This window comes from Calidris pugnax, unplaced genomic scaffold (assembly GCF_001431845.1).
Source record: "Calidris pugnax isolate Ruff unplaced genomic scaffold, ASM143184v1 scaffold25, whole genome shotgun sequence".
Lineage (NCBI taxonomy): Eukaryota > Metazoa > Chordata > Aves > Charadriiformes > Scolopacidae > Calidris > Calidris pugnax.
Window position 1 is genome coordinate 1054391 of NW_015090805.1, and position 14007 is coordinate 1068397.

The following is a 14007-nucleotide window of genomic DNA, read 5'->3' on the forward strand; positions in this document are numbered from 1 at the left end:
TGGGACCTGTTGGATCATCCTGGGTTGCAGTGACAAACCACAGGGAGTCAGAAATACTTTAAACCTGAAGGGCTGGTGCAATCACACAAGTTTTTGCCTCCCTCATGCAGCAGGGAACTGAAGCAAAACCCGTGTTCTGTCGCTTTTGCTGCAAAGAACACTCTATTCTGTTCTTTTGGGCAGAGAGATACCTTTTTTTCATAACATGCTGCCTCGTGTACTATACAACAAATGAAGACCGTGTTGTATAGGAGACAGTGAGAGACAGACAGATAGAATTGTGATGCTTCCTTCTGTCTCACACAGCTTGTTTCTCTACAAAATCAGAGATTCCTAAGTGACCTATGACCAACTTACACAAGAAACCGTCACCTTGCCACTAATACCCAGCTGTGGTAACTGAAGAGCAAAAATACATGAAGGGAGATTTCAATGGGATAAAGGAAGAGTTGCTGGCAGGATAATAGCACTGAAGGCTGTGTTTTGGGAACTTCTCTCTCACTAGATCCATGGGGCTCTGAGGTTGGTCAACTCAGGAGCAGGTGCTGTGTTTCCCTCAGGCTGTGGGGGCTGCTGACTTTTGTTGTCAGGTTTGTAATATAGCTTCATTATGCTAGTTGTGTGTTCAGAGCATAAGCTGCTAACATGCATTATGAATCATTTCTAAGAGTTCATAAAATTTTTATAGGTGAGGTAGCCCCTCAGACTCTTCTCATACTAGAGTTTAAAAGATACAGTCTTTGAGTGATTTTCTATGTTTAATTTAGATTAATCTCTCCCTAAAAGTGCCTATATCTTGCCATTGATTGTACAGGACTCCAGAGAACTATCTCACGTGTATGTTGCAGATATCCTACAGACTACAATGGTTATTCTTATCTGGAGCTGATGCAAATTGCATTTAAATAGGCAAACAGAATGGGAAAGGGTAATTCTCCAAGGATTTAAAAATCTGATATCTATCAGCCTACTACCTTGGTCATTTGTTTTTTCTTTGGAGCTATAGCTTAGTCAATACAAAGAAACACAAGAGACTTTCATATTTATTGCTCACCATCAGAGAAAAGTTGGCCTGTTTGGGAAGCTAAAACCATGTCCTCAGTGGAAGAAAATGGATACAGAAAAAGTAGCTGGGCATGAAATTTGCAGCAGTAAAATATTTTGCAACAATCCAGTCATCCACGGAAAGAGTTGCTGCACAAATGGGTTTGCTCGGTACACACAAAGTTGATATACTTGAAGTGCTGAGTACCCAAAGTTTAGCTTTACTGATGCTCAAAACTCCATAATGATTCCTCTAGACTTTAGGACCTCTTTGGAAGACAAGGTGAATGTAATCTATATAACCAGTAGATGGGTTTGGCATGAGTTTTTGAGAAATTAATCTTTTGCAGATTTTAAACCATTTAAAGCTTTACATTCCTGATTAATTATACAAATAATATATATATGTATGTATATACAGGGACTCACATATGCATACATGCATACAAATCAGTATAGCCTTATAAGCTCCTGGAAACACTAATGTATTTACAGTGTATTTTTGTTTTGCATCCTGAGATTGAAATTTCAGCAGGTGAAACAATTCATTATACAGAAATTGTTAAATCATTAATCATTTAACTCAAATTTGGTTTTTGAGTCAAATAAGGGGAGAAGTGAGTCTCAAGCTAGCTACTTCCCCGTTCCGTATTTCTTTTACACAGATATTTCACTCCATGGGTTTTATGACAAGTTTAATTCTGGCAAAATGTTTACAACATATTTATTAACCCTTCAAACTGAAGAGGAGGGGAGAGATGATAGAAATTTTAAGTGTGAGCATCACAATTTATAACCCATTATCACATGGTGCCATTTCTTTCCAACAGTAAAGCTAAGGCCCATCGTGAGAATAACTTAGAGTGACAAAGAGGATCAGAGTGTAAAGCTACAAGATTGTTCTATTCTTTGAAATCTGTAGGAGAGAGATCCTAGTGACACATCATGACATGAATGTTGATTATTTTTATGACACTGAAAGCCAGTGATTGGAGAGCTGACCTCTAGCAGAACAACACCTGTCTGGGTAAATAATTCTACTCTATTATAAAGAAAGAAGAAAGTGGTGAGGTACTTTCAATCAATTTTTAATCGTACCCATAAAAATGGGTATCTGTCATGGTGATGTGAGGGGAAGGACAAAGATCATCCTATCGAGTTTGTTCATTGGAGAAAAAATATGCTTTTAAGTGGTGCTCCATCATTTCTTGCTGAGCCAGCCTGCCTTTGGTAGATGACTGACTGCTGTCTTTTGGAGGGAGAGCAATTAATTCTGGCCTGCCCCTGCTCCTGCAGAGAGCACTGGTAGGCTTCTCCCTAAGTTCCATGGAGAACCAAAAACCCTGAGTTTTAAATATGTAGCCAAATACTTAAGTGTGTGTGAAATTATAATTCTGTTATCTAGTATTCTGTTGAACCTCTGCATATCTTTTGTGGGGTTTTTATGCTTTTGGTTACTTAGGATGGTGCAGCTAAGTGTAGGTCTTCATTGAAGTCACGCACCCTGAACATCCCTGGAAGCCAAGAAGAGAAACAGGCACTTTTATGGAACAATTCCTCTGACTATTTTAGACATCTGCATTAGGATGAGATGATTCATGTGAAAATCAGTCCTTTCTCTCCACTAAAACCACTAAGAAAGACTAGAAAGCATAGTTCAGACATCAACATGTGCCTTAGCGATGCTCTCATTTGGTAAAATGAATTCTACTATGTATTAAAAACAAACAAAAAATGTACCAGATTCTTTATTATAGCTTAAGTATGCCTCGGACACAAGATTACTGGGGTCTGCAAACAGAAGTAAGCATCTTCTGCCTTGCTGCTTCCCATGCCCTGTGTAATTTACTTGATCGGGCAATGGAAGGAGGCAAGCACAGACAGCAGGTGAGGGCTGCAAGATGTGGCTGTAGCAATGCCCCAGCCCGTGGGGAATGTTGGTCCAACCCTTACGTACCCAGTACAAATTCAGCTGTGCAGTTGTCCATCATGCACCCTTGCCCATCACTTCTCTTTATTTTCTCTGATGGTGGCTATCCTTGAGTCAGCTTGGTTCATTTCTGTACCCATGTCAAACAGATCCAAACAGATTCTCTTCTTACAGAGGATGCTTGTGTTTATAAGGATGTAGCTAGTTGAGTCAGAGTTTGAATTACTTTTGTTTTGAAAGTAAATCAAGAAGTCATGGAGTGCTGTTTAGACCCATATTATTTTTTTAGCAGCTGCAGGTAACAGTGGTCTTATTCAAATACAGAGTGCTGTCTAGAGCATGGAGGACAATAGCTGCAGGGGTGGGGGAAAAAGGATCTTCCTAAGAGTCCTGGAGGAAATAATCTGTCTTCATACTTTAATGATGATACAAGTTCTTTTCAACATCTTTCAAGTGTGTTTCATAAAGATGTTGGTATTTCTATTTAGTGTAGAAGTACTAAAAGAAATATATGTGGTTGAGGACTTTCTACTTTCTTCCTCAATTAATCATCTCCTGTTCCTCTTTTCTTTTTGCTTTGACTGTCTGTGTATTTTCTTACTTTAATATTTTAGCCTCCTGAGAATTTAAAATACAAACACTTCCTTCTTCCAGCCAACTGTTGTCTCCACTCCAAACCTCTTTCCTTTACAGGAGAACATACAAGGAGCTAATGACACACGATGTTTCTATGGCATCTAATCTTATTTAAGGAGAGGATGGCATCTTTAAGTTGGAGGGCACTTGTCTCTCAAGAGTGTCTGATCCTCTGGAAAACTTACATAGCTTGTTCAAATCCTTGTTATTTCCACCTCTCTCAAAATATATTCTCTCCATTAGGCAGAAGGAAAATACAGCTAACCGGCATTTTGTCAGTTTTTGTGTAAAACTTTTGACAAAGTTAATAACACAGCCCCTCTAAATACTTCACATAAGGCCTCTAGAGAAGGTCATTGGGATAAGATCAGAACAATTGATAAAGTTAAATAAGAAAAACAGCAGAGCAGGGCTCAGGCATGCTTTGTAGGCATGGCTTCATTGGGCATAACCAGGGAGCAGTTTCCAAGCAAGAACTTGCAGAGCCTATTTGGAAACTTGCAGACCTCAGAGATTGCTCCTCCAAGCAAGCTTGCTTTCCAAGCAAGAACTTGCAGAGCCTATTTGGAAACTTGCAGACCTCAGAGATTGCTCCTCCACTTGCTACACAGTCCAGGCTTCATTTTTCTCCCAACATTTGGTGGTCCTCCTGGGCAGGGCACGAGAGGATGGGAATGGAGCAGGACTACAGCCACACTCCTTCCTGTCCTGCCTGTGTCACCTTGTTCTGTGGACAAGGGAAAGATCACTATCCCAAGGAAAGCCCAGCTTTTAAACCTGGAGGCCCATGATTTTCCCTTCCTGTTATGTAAAATGAGTGATATTATCTTAATTTTTCACATTCATTTCCACATTCTTCTGGGCAGGAAGTGGGCCCATTAATCTTGCAAAAGTTTCTTCTGAGCATCATGAACAAGTAACAGTAAGAACTAGCGGTCCATGTCTCCTACCCAACAGATTTAAACTACATTAAAAATAAAAAATAAAAAAAAAAGGGAAAAACTTTGAGATTGTCTCTTTCAAGTAGCAAATAAAAAAGAAAAAATGCTAATAACTATGGAAATTTTCTACACAATCCAAAAGAAGTTTGGGTTGAACTTGGTTTGTTTTTTTGGTGAATCATGTTCTAGTGTATTTAAATTCACTTTATTTCTTTTATACCTAAGGTCTTATGTTTTTATTTTAAAAATGTCAAGGAAATCCCGCTAAAACAGAACATTTTACTGCACCCACATGTCCTCCTTGGGAGATGACAGAGAACAAACTGTGCAGATGTTAGATGTGCTGTTTAATGAGGTGCTGGGGGGATTTGGGCATAAAGTGTCTGTTGAAAGAACCTGGACAGAATAGAAGAGAACTTAAGTGTGTGGTCAAGTGAGGAATCATGATGCAGATGCTCTCATGCAGCGAGCTACAACAAGGCTATAATATCAATAATCTGCATGTTAACAAATCAGGAATCTTCAGATTAAAGCTTCCCCCAGTGAGCTGTGAGACAGCAGACCTTGACAGCTTTATTGCTGTTGAATAGGACAGCTCTCTTAACACTCAGTGGTGGTTTTTCCTCTATCACTTCCATGACAAGCATAAGACCTCTGAATGAATCCTTCTGTTCCAGAAAGCGCCAAGCCTTTTTTACGTTTTTGTGGTGTTGTTATGATAATCTTTCCTCTTATAAGGATTTTTATATTTATGGGAATGCAAAAAAGCATACGTAGAGCTAAATGGAGGTAAATCTTAAAGCTAAATACTGAAATTTGAAGTTACTTTTAAGCTTTTTTTGTTTTGTTTGTTTCATGCTGGGATGAACCAAAAATTTCTGGATGTTTTGAAACATAAAAGTTTGTCAAAATGTGCATTTTCTGTCTGAAAAGGTCAGGTTTTCCATTCTAATTTTTTTCTGATTAGAAATGACCAGGCAGTCCTTCACAACTCAAATTTCTGGGTGAGAACATCGTTGAGGATGTAGCAGGAAAATACGTAATCTTCAAAACCACAGTGTTCCTTAACAAAAATGGATTTTATAAGTGTACTCTACATAGGCCCACAGACTTGGACACAGTACATACATAAATATAATAATCCATGCCCAAAGTGCTCTGAATCTCAATAGTCAACCGGGAGAAAGGGTATGTTTATGCCTTACCTTAAAATGCTGCTAATGTAATGTAGAAAGCAGACATAGGGATTATTTCAACTGGTGAGACATGTAAGGTCTCCACATTAGAGACAGTCTGGGATAAATTATATCTACCCTGAAGTTTCTGATACCTGATTATTTTATCCCAAATTTAGGATGCTGTAGTGTTAACATCCCGTCGCCGGGTGAAGTGGTTTGGGCGCCTACCTCTAGAGTGGCATTCACTGCCTGAGGACTCCTTGCTGAGGGATACATTTGCTATCATCTATCAGTAATATTCAGGAGGCCAACCACTTATGCCCATATGTTCTTCTTCCCTCCTCAGCTGACTGGCTTCCAAAACTGTTTACTGAAGCACTTGATGATTCACAGGTGCTCTATGAGGAGCATTAGCAGCACACAGAGCCACCCAGGGTAGGGGAAAAAAAAATGCCAGATGACTGACTGCCTGGGGATCAGATACTGTTTTGCTCAGCTGCATAACTGTGAAATCCTAGCTATGGTCACATATGGAGTACGTAGCTGTCGTATTTCTTAAGTGCAGGGACTGAATTGGTACATCTCTTTCTTTTTTGTCTCCATATTCAAAGTAGTTGAGAAAGAGCACAGTTAATTATTTTTAAAGGCTCATTACAATAACAATTCCAATTCTTTTCAGACAAGTAAGAAAACCGAGGAGCAAAAACTGGAAATTCTCATTTTGTCTTACTCACAAAGCTCAAACTCTGCTTCCCTAGCAACCCTCTATGACCTGTGAACTGCAATCTTGGTACAACAATAGAAATTTAACTCTGTTCTTTTATTGTTATAGGATTTTAAACCTGTGAGATTTTAACTGTACAGCCTCTGGTAATATAAATTGGAGTCATGCAAGTCTTTGGAAATGAAGAAATTAGTAACATCTGGATAACTTGAATACAATGTACTGTGTCTGCAGTCTTCTACAAACTTTGGCAATTTAATGTATTATGTAACAATTTCTCCCTTCCCTGCAGAAATATATTGAAACTCACAAGATCTCCCACATCTTAACTAAGCAGTTAAAAAAACTCAGACATAATTAAGCAACAAAACCTTGTACTGTGTGAAACAAGAAGACTACATCATAGAAAAAAGGAAACTTCAGCACAGGCCCAAATTTTCCCATGGAAGCAAGTTTAGGAAGACCATATATGAGATTGATTTAGATCATACCCTTTGTTCTTTTAGGATTGGTCCACAAGTACATACATATATAACCTAAGCAATCTCAAAATAAAACAAAAATGGTATTCTCCTATTTCATTGGTCTGTCAAGTGAGAGGAGAGGAGAGGAGACACCCAGCCTGGCCCCCACAGCCCCAGGAGGATCTGATGCCCTGGCGAGGCAGCACTTTTCTTGGCCGGCTTCCTCACCTTGCCAGGCCATGAGTCCTTGATGGGTAGCTATCACCCAGGGCTCCAGAGTGGCCACCTCCTCCCCCCAACCCTGGCTAGCTTGTAGAATGTTCCAGAAAGTACTGCATGTTACACTTAATTTACATGAAGAGTGAGAAGGCGGATGGAAGAGGAGACTGGCCATCGACATAAACCCGGGGGATGGGCTACCTGGTGGTGCCCCCGGCCTCTGGACCCCTATTTTGTGGGTTGGACCAGTTCTGGACCTGGGACTGATGATGTCTCTCCCTCTTTCTTTTCCTTCTTCCTTTTCTCTGTTCTCTCTCTCTGAGTACCTCATTTTTTCAAATGGTGGCTTAATGACATGATGCAAGGATCACATTAATAAGTTTACTAACACTTCAGCAAGGTTACCTTGCTTAATAAATGTTAATTGTTGCTTGGACTCCTCTGGTGGTCTTTTACCTTCATTCTGACATTGGAAATCCACAAACATGAATCATCCCAACATTGGGGCATGACAGGTGGTTCTCCACTTCAGGGTAGTTTTGGACCCCTCCTTTCGCATCTACTGCCATGGGCCCAACCAATCTATGCCATGCATTGCAAAGAATGAGCACTGCCAGACATCGGTACCAGATATTGTGGGTGGTGATGGAGTGGCTGAAGGTGAGCACTGAGCATCCAACCACGTCAACTGGTACCAATGCAAGTTTCATTTCAGCTAAGCCCATCCGAGACAGCAGTGTGAGCTCAGATCTGGAAGCCCAGGAGCTCGCCCAAAGTGAGAGCTTCAAAATTTGTGTGCAGTCTGAAGATGATGCAAATTTTAATGGAAGCGGAAGCGTGGGTGTGTACTGAAGGTGCCCTGACTTCGCTGACCTGAGTTTCAGCTGGGTTACCCTCACCTCCCACCACTTTTCTGGTAAAGGCTGGGGGGGGACTTATTTTTGTCTCTTAAAATGCAAAAAAAATTCTGGCTTGCCTGTCTATGACACCTCTTCATTTCCCACCTGCTACTGCTACAATATTTGCCTGCAAAAGCATGCAAGATAAAGCATGCCCCAGTGATTTAAAAGTCTTCAAAGGGATGCTGTTGCCTTGGTCCAAAATGGTGTCGATGTCTTGACCTCCGGAGCACTCCTGCCCTCAAGCCCTTCCACTTGCTCAGGTTTTGGGGTAAGGGGGCCAGGAAGGGGAGGTGATGAATGCGAGTATCCTTTGAAATGAAACATTCAGACTATTTAATCCCTAAGGTAGCTGGTTCTGTTATGCATGCCTTTTTACATCGTTGTCAAAGGCATCTAGCAGCAGGGGTAACTGCCTTCTTGTCATGTGGGCTGACAAAGACATAAAGGTATAAAATAGGTTTTCCTCTTTCATTTTATGTGATAAAGGTAAATTCCCTTTGCTGAGAGCCCCCCACCTGATCCATATTGTTGCTAATTTACTATTTCTATCACAGTAATGTGTTAGCTCCACAAGAGATTGATGTTCTGTACGCAAAGTGCTCCTTGTAAATATAACAACAAAGAGACCTTCTGCAAGCACTTAAACATAATAGTAAATGCTTTCTACTTGACATGTTACTTGCTACATTTTACTCACATTTATCTACCAGTTTTTCAGATGCTAATGTCTCCAGCACTGCAAATGTTTAGGAATTAGTTTCCCTGTGTCTCCTCCTCCTCTAACCCTTAGCAGCAAGCTCAGAAGTTTGACTTCTCCAGTATCTAAAACTGCCTCTCGGGAAAGGTGAAGGTTCTGAGGTCTTAAGAACATCATGAGGATGCCCTAGTTGCCTGTCCCATACGTAGCAGGGAAAAAAAAAAAGGGGGGCTGCCACTGTTTAAACATATTTAAAAATGTCATTTTCCCCAAGAGTTAGTTGTTAACCTGTGAATTTTGGCACTTAAACATATCTTCTTCCCCCAGCTTCAGATAATCCATGTTTTTAAATGTTTTTCAAGAGTCTTAGAGCTAGAATGATCTGATAGATGCGGAAACCTCAGAAACCTCTTTCAGAAGTCTGGACATCAGCGTAACTCGGGTATGCTTAAACTAAATTAAGTCCTCCTCCTACTTTTGTTCTTTTTAGAGCTCAGTTTTGTAGTGTGTCTCACCAGCCTGAGAGCAGACAGGGCTTCTTTCCTCTGTCTGAATGGGCAATTTCTGCTTAAACAGCCTCAGGTCACAAGCTAAGACCTCAGTAATTCTTCCTGGCTCTTTCACTAGCAATGAGTTAACAAGGCCATACAGACTGCCTCCATCTCCTGCCTTTCCCTCCTAAGTCATGGTCTGGACACAGCCTTAATACATGAGCTATAATTCATAAAGCCATTACTAAGTACTCATCACCTCAAGTACATGGCTGCTCTGTGGAAAGAGCAGGTATGGAAAATAAATGTGTGCTTTCCAAGAAAGCAAAGAAAGAAATAATTGCAAAGTTAATAATGGCACAGTTCAAACAAAGGGCTACCTTTCTGTGGTTGGCTTTGAATTCACTGTAGACACTAAGTTTATTTTCACAAAAAAAAAAACCAAACTAAAGTAACTTTATTCTGTGTAACTGAGGACATAGGCTGTGGTCAAAATGGAAGTCTGTTTATAACTGCTACAGATTTTATCTACATTGAGATTTATACAGAGCAGGCTCAGAGACAGGGTAGTATTCTTAAGCCCCAAACTAAAGTAACTTTCTTCTGTGTAATTGAGGACAAAGGCTGTGGTCAAAATGGAAGTCTGTTTATAACTGCTACAGATTTTATCTACATTGAGATTTATACAGAGCAGGCTCAGAGACAGGGTAGTATTCTTAAGGGTGCTTGAAGTAAGGCTTAGGTGGGACAGAGCTGTCAGAAACCAGAACTGATATCCAAAAACCCTCACTCAGACTGTGGCTTTATAAATGCTAGAAGCAATTTGCACATAGACCTTCAGGTTCCTGAGAGTTACAGCTCTGTGTGACCTACAACAGACCCAGACTTGACAGCACCAAACCTTTTAGCACCTTGTTTATGCCCGAGCCTGAGACAGCCCAGAATTTAGGCACTGCAGTGTGCAAGCCTTAATGGCAACGATGCTCAGTGGGGGCACTTGTAGCATTTGCTTTCCATATCAGGCTTCTTATGAAACTCAGCTGTTCTTTTTCTATAAAATGGGAAGTAGGAAAAGTGTTGTCACTTCTGAACTCTGCTTTATACAACGTTGCAAAATGATCAACATAGGAAATGGAAGAACATTTCAGGTCCTCCTTGTGCCCTAGGTGACCCTAGGTAGATGCTGTCCATCCCTCAGGTGTGGGCTAAACTGACGTGTTTTTTTGTTCTCCCACAGAAAAAAAAGCCCTCTGAGGATGCAAGAGACAAAATGCCATGTAGGAATCAGGACCTGTACCCTATTGGCTTGGGCATGTACCTGTAAAGGAGAAAGCCTTATCCCTGCTCCTAAGACCATATCCAACTACTTGAATTCTTTGGGTTCCTGCTCTGAGGGCACATTTTAGATGCAGAGACATAGATGTGCAATCTCTGCTGATACAGCTGACTTTTGTGTGATGCCATTTGGACACACTGCGAGGCAAATGTGCTCCAACCATTATGTTCTGCCTTGCAAGCTACTCTGCTTTCACATGCAGGTCCTGAGACCTCTGCCTCAGGTGACTAGAGCAGCGTGCCAGCAATGCCAAAGCTGTGTTTTTAGAGTCCCTGAACAAAGGCTCTTTCTCTGTTTAGAGGTTGGGAGACCACTAGGGCAAAGTAACCATGTGCCTGGCTTGACTGTATGTTTTCCATTAGCCATTCCCTTACAGCCAGGGCTGGAAACAGAATAATGAGCTACACGAATCTTTGCAACACCATGCAATGCCATAGTTGTGTGATACTTCCCAAGTGCTGCAGGGACCATACCGACCGTGGCGCAGGATTCAACCCTGGGCTTCAGGCAGTGAAAAGCTGTACTTTGCAGCACCTAGCTTTGAATCATTTATTTGACATGATCTTTGTTCAGTCATGTCTGCAGGGAGAAGCAAATGAAATAACCTGTAATACACTAGAGATAGAGACAATTGTCAGTCAGTTCCCATCTCAAAAAAAAGATGTATCGTCTCTTGCTGTTAACAGCTTCATCACCTTGCCCACCATCCTATTGTGCAGTTTATCAAACTACCCAGGCTGAAGTTCTCCACTGCAGTTATAATCAGTCAGACTCAGATCAGGATCTATCTAGCTGCAATGTGTGTGTCATTCTGTTGCAGTATCCATGTTCTATTTTTCTCACCAGAAGCATTATAATATGGATTTCAGAGAAAAATGCTCAAAAGAGTTGTACTAACTCTGAATCAAATGTCAATCTGAAATGCTTCCTCTCTGACACTCCTCCACCCCTATTCCCCCTTCAGCTGAACTGGAACTGAACTTGAACTGTGGGGTTTGAGGTCTTCATTGATCCCAAGCCAGAACTGAGGAGTTAGGGAAAGAATGAATTTCTGGTTACTGGTTCAGCACAAAGGACTGGTTAAAAACTAGCATTTCTAGCAGGGTCTCTTTAGCTTGGAGATTGTCTGAACTGGGATCTGCAGAGCAGTATAGCACTGCAATTTGTCCCTCTCCTCTCTCGAGTGTGCCTCTCGAGAGGCACAAACCTTTGCCTCTGCACAGGGACACCCCGTACTGCTCCACAAACCCCAGGAGGGGACCTGTTCAGCATGGGATCTTCCAAGTACCTTCATAAATAAAGCTTTGAGACACAGATGGGTCTACCTGTGCTTTCTGTTGCCCTATTCACTTTTCTAAGTCTTGTTCACTTATCTAAGTAGAGGGGCCATTACCAGAGCACCTCACCACATGGGTAGGTGTTTAAACCTGAACACCTCTGATGTGTGAGTGCAAAACTGGAGTCACAGTGTTGGTTCTGCTGCCCATCCTTTGGTTTCTTGCCCCAGCTCTGGCATTTCTTGCATTCCTGCTATCTTTGCTCTTGTTTCCTCCTCCCACATGCCAGTTTTAGGGTGATGAAGTGATGAAGATGTGCTGGGAATATGAGATGGGAAACAGAGGCTAAAGCTTCTTGCCTTTCTCTACAGGCTTATTCCATCATATGACCCTGTCCATTTGTAAATGTTGTATTTCTCAGTTTTGACTGGTTTCTAAACCCTGTTAGCTCTCAACCAGCTTTAGTTTTATCTCAGCCCATTGTGGCAGTGAGCAGGAAAATGTGATGGTTTGTTTCCCTGGAAATGCTCTTTTGCTGTTCTCTTCAGGCATTAATATTATGTGTTACAGCTGTTTAAAAATTCAGTGGTAATTATGCACTCTAAAAGAGATGACTTCATCAGGATGAGGGTGAAATGCTCCTTTCTTAGCCCACATCAGGGCAGGGAGATCTCTTCCACTTTGCACCATTTATTCTGGGAACACAGCTGCACTACGTCCCAGTGAGGCAAGGGCTGCACCTACCCACCTGGCCCTCAACTCAAGACGACACTGGCCTTCATCAGTAGGGATGAAATGCAGTTCCCTCTCAAGCGCAAATGTAGTTTTGAATTTCAACATTTCCAATTATAAATTCAGCAAGAGGATTACTAAATGCCCACAGTGGTCTTTTCTACCATAATTTCTTCCAAACTTCACTCATATAAGCCCAGAATTGATGACATAGCAGCATGGATCTCCTAATTTATAACTCTTTTATTAACTCCTAACTGCTCTAAAAGAAAGCGGTCCAAATTATTATGAGACAAGAGTTTTTTATTGGTTTTATAATGAAAAAGGCCATTAAACATCATAACAGAAAGACAGTCTTTCCCCTGTAGACATACTCATGTGGGCGAGACAAAAGGTAATGCCTGTAAAGGAAGCCAGTTCACTACCTAATCCTGGTCTTTAAGCAGCTTGCTGTGATTCATGAATTCACTCTTGCCTTCCAAAAGCCACTTGTTTCTTTTATTTTCAAAAGTTTTGAAGGTCCATTTCCTGTGCCAGCTAACTAACATAGCAGAGGAACATTAATTTCCCCTTGTTCGCACTTGTAAGAAATGTTGATTTAGTGCATGCACGAGTTATCGTGTTGATGAAACAGACAATCAAGTTTAGAGCTCTGGAGAAATCCAGGTCTTTAGCACAAAGAGCCTCCCAATGACAATAAAATGGTATTTTGGATCACTGTTGATACAAAACCCTTTCTGTCAAAGCGACACAACCAGTACTCCTGCCAGACAGGGTAGGTGCCCCATCTGTGCAAACACTATCCAATTTGAAGCAATCAAGAAGAACACGTTCACTGGCTGTCACATTTTCAACATGTTTTCTCAGTTATTCCATCAAACCCCAGCCAGCGGTGGTAGATATTGGCAGACACCAACCAGTTCCCAAATAATATCAACATTTTCCCTCACTTGCTGAACTTAAACACCCAGCTTCAGAACGTCTGTTGCGTTGCAGCTCTCATCAGCTGAGTGAGAAAAAGATATACATGCAGCTGCTGAAAATCTAATTTAAATTGGTACCTGAGGGAACTTACCAAGCCTTCGCATCATCGCAGAGGCTGAGCCACAGCACCCATTTTGAGGCTATCACTCAGTGGAGCTCAAACGTTCAAGCTCTTCCTCAGTACCCCCAAAATACATTGGTGAGGTACCCCCAGGCTTTGCGGTGTCCAGCTTCAGGATCCCCAAACAGAGAAAGTGTTGACCTGTATTGCAACAGAGACAGGAGGCGAGGGGATCAGCGGCAGAACCCAGCCAAGCTCAGCTCATGCCTTAGGCTGTGCTCTTCTGCAGGAGGGCCATTAAGTCAACTATTTCATGAAGTGGAGGCAATTACAATAGTTATAATAACTTTCAAATCATTTGGGAAAGCTGCAAGTGTCCCAGGGTAGCAGG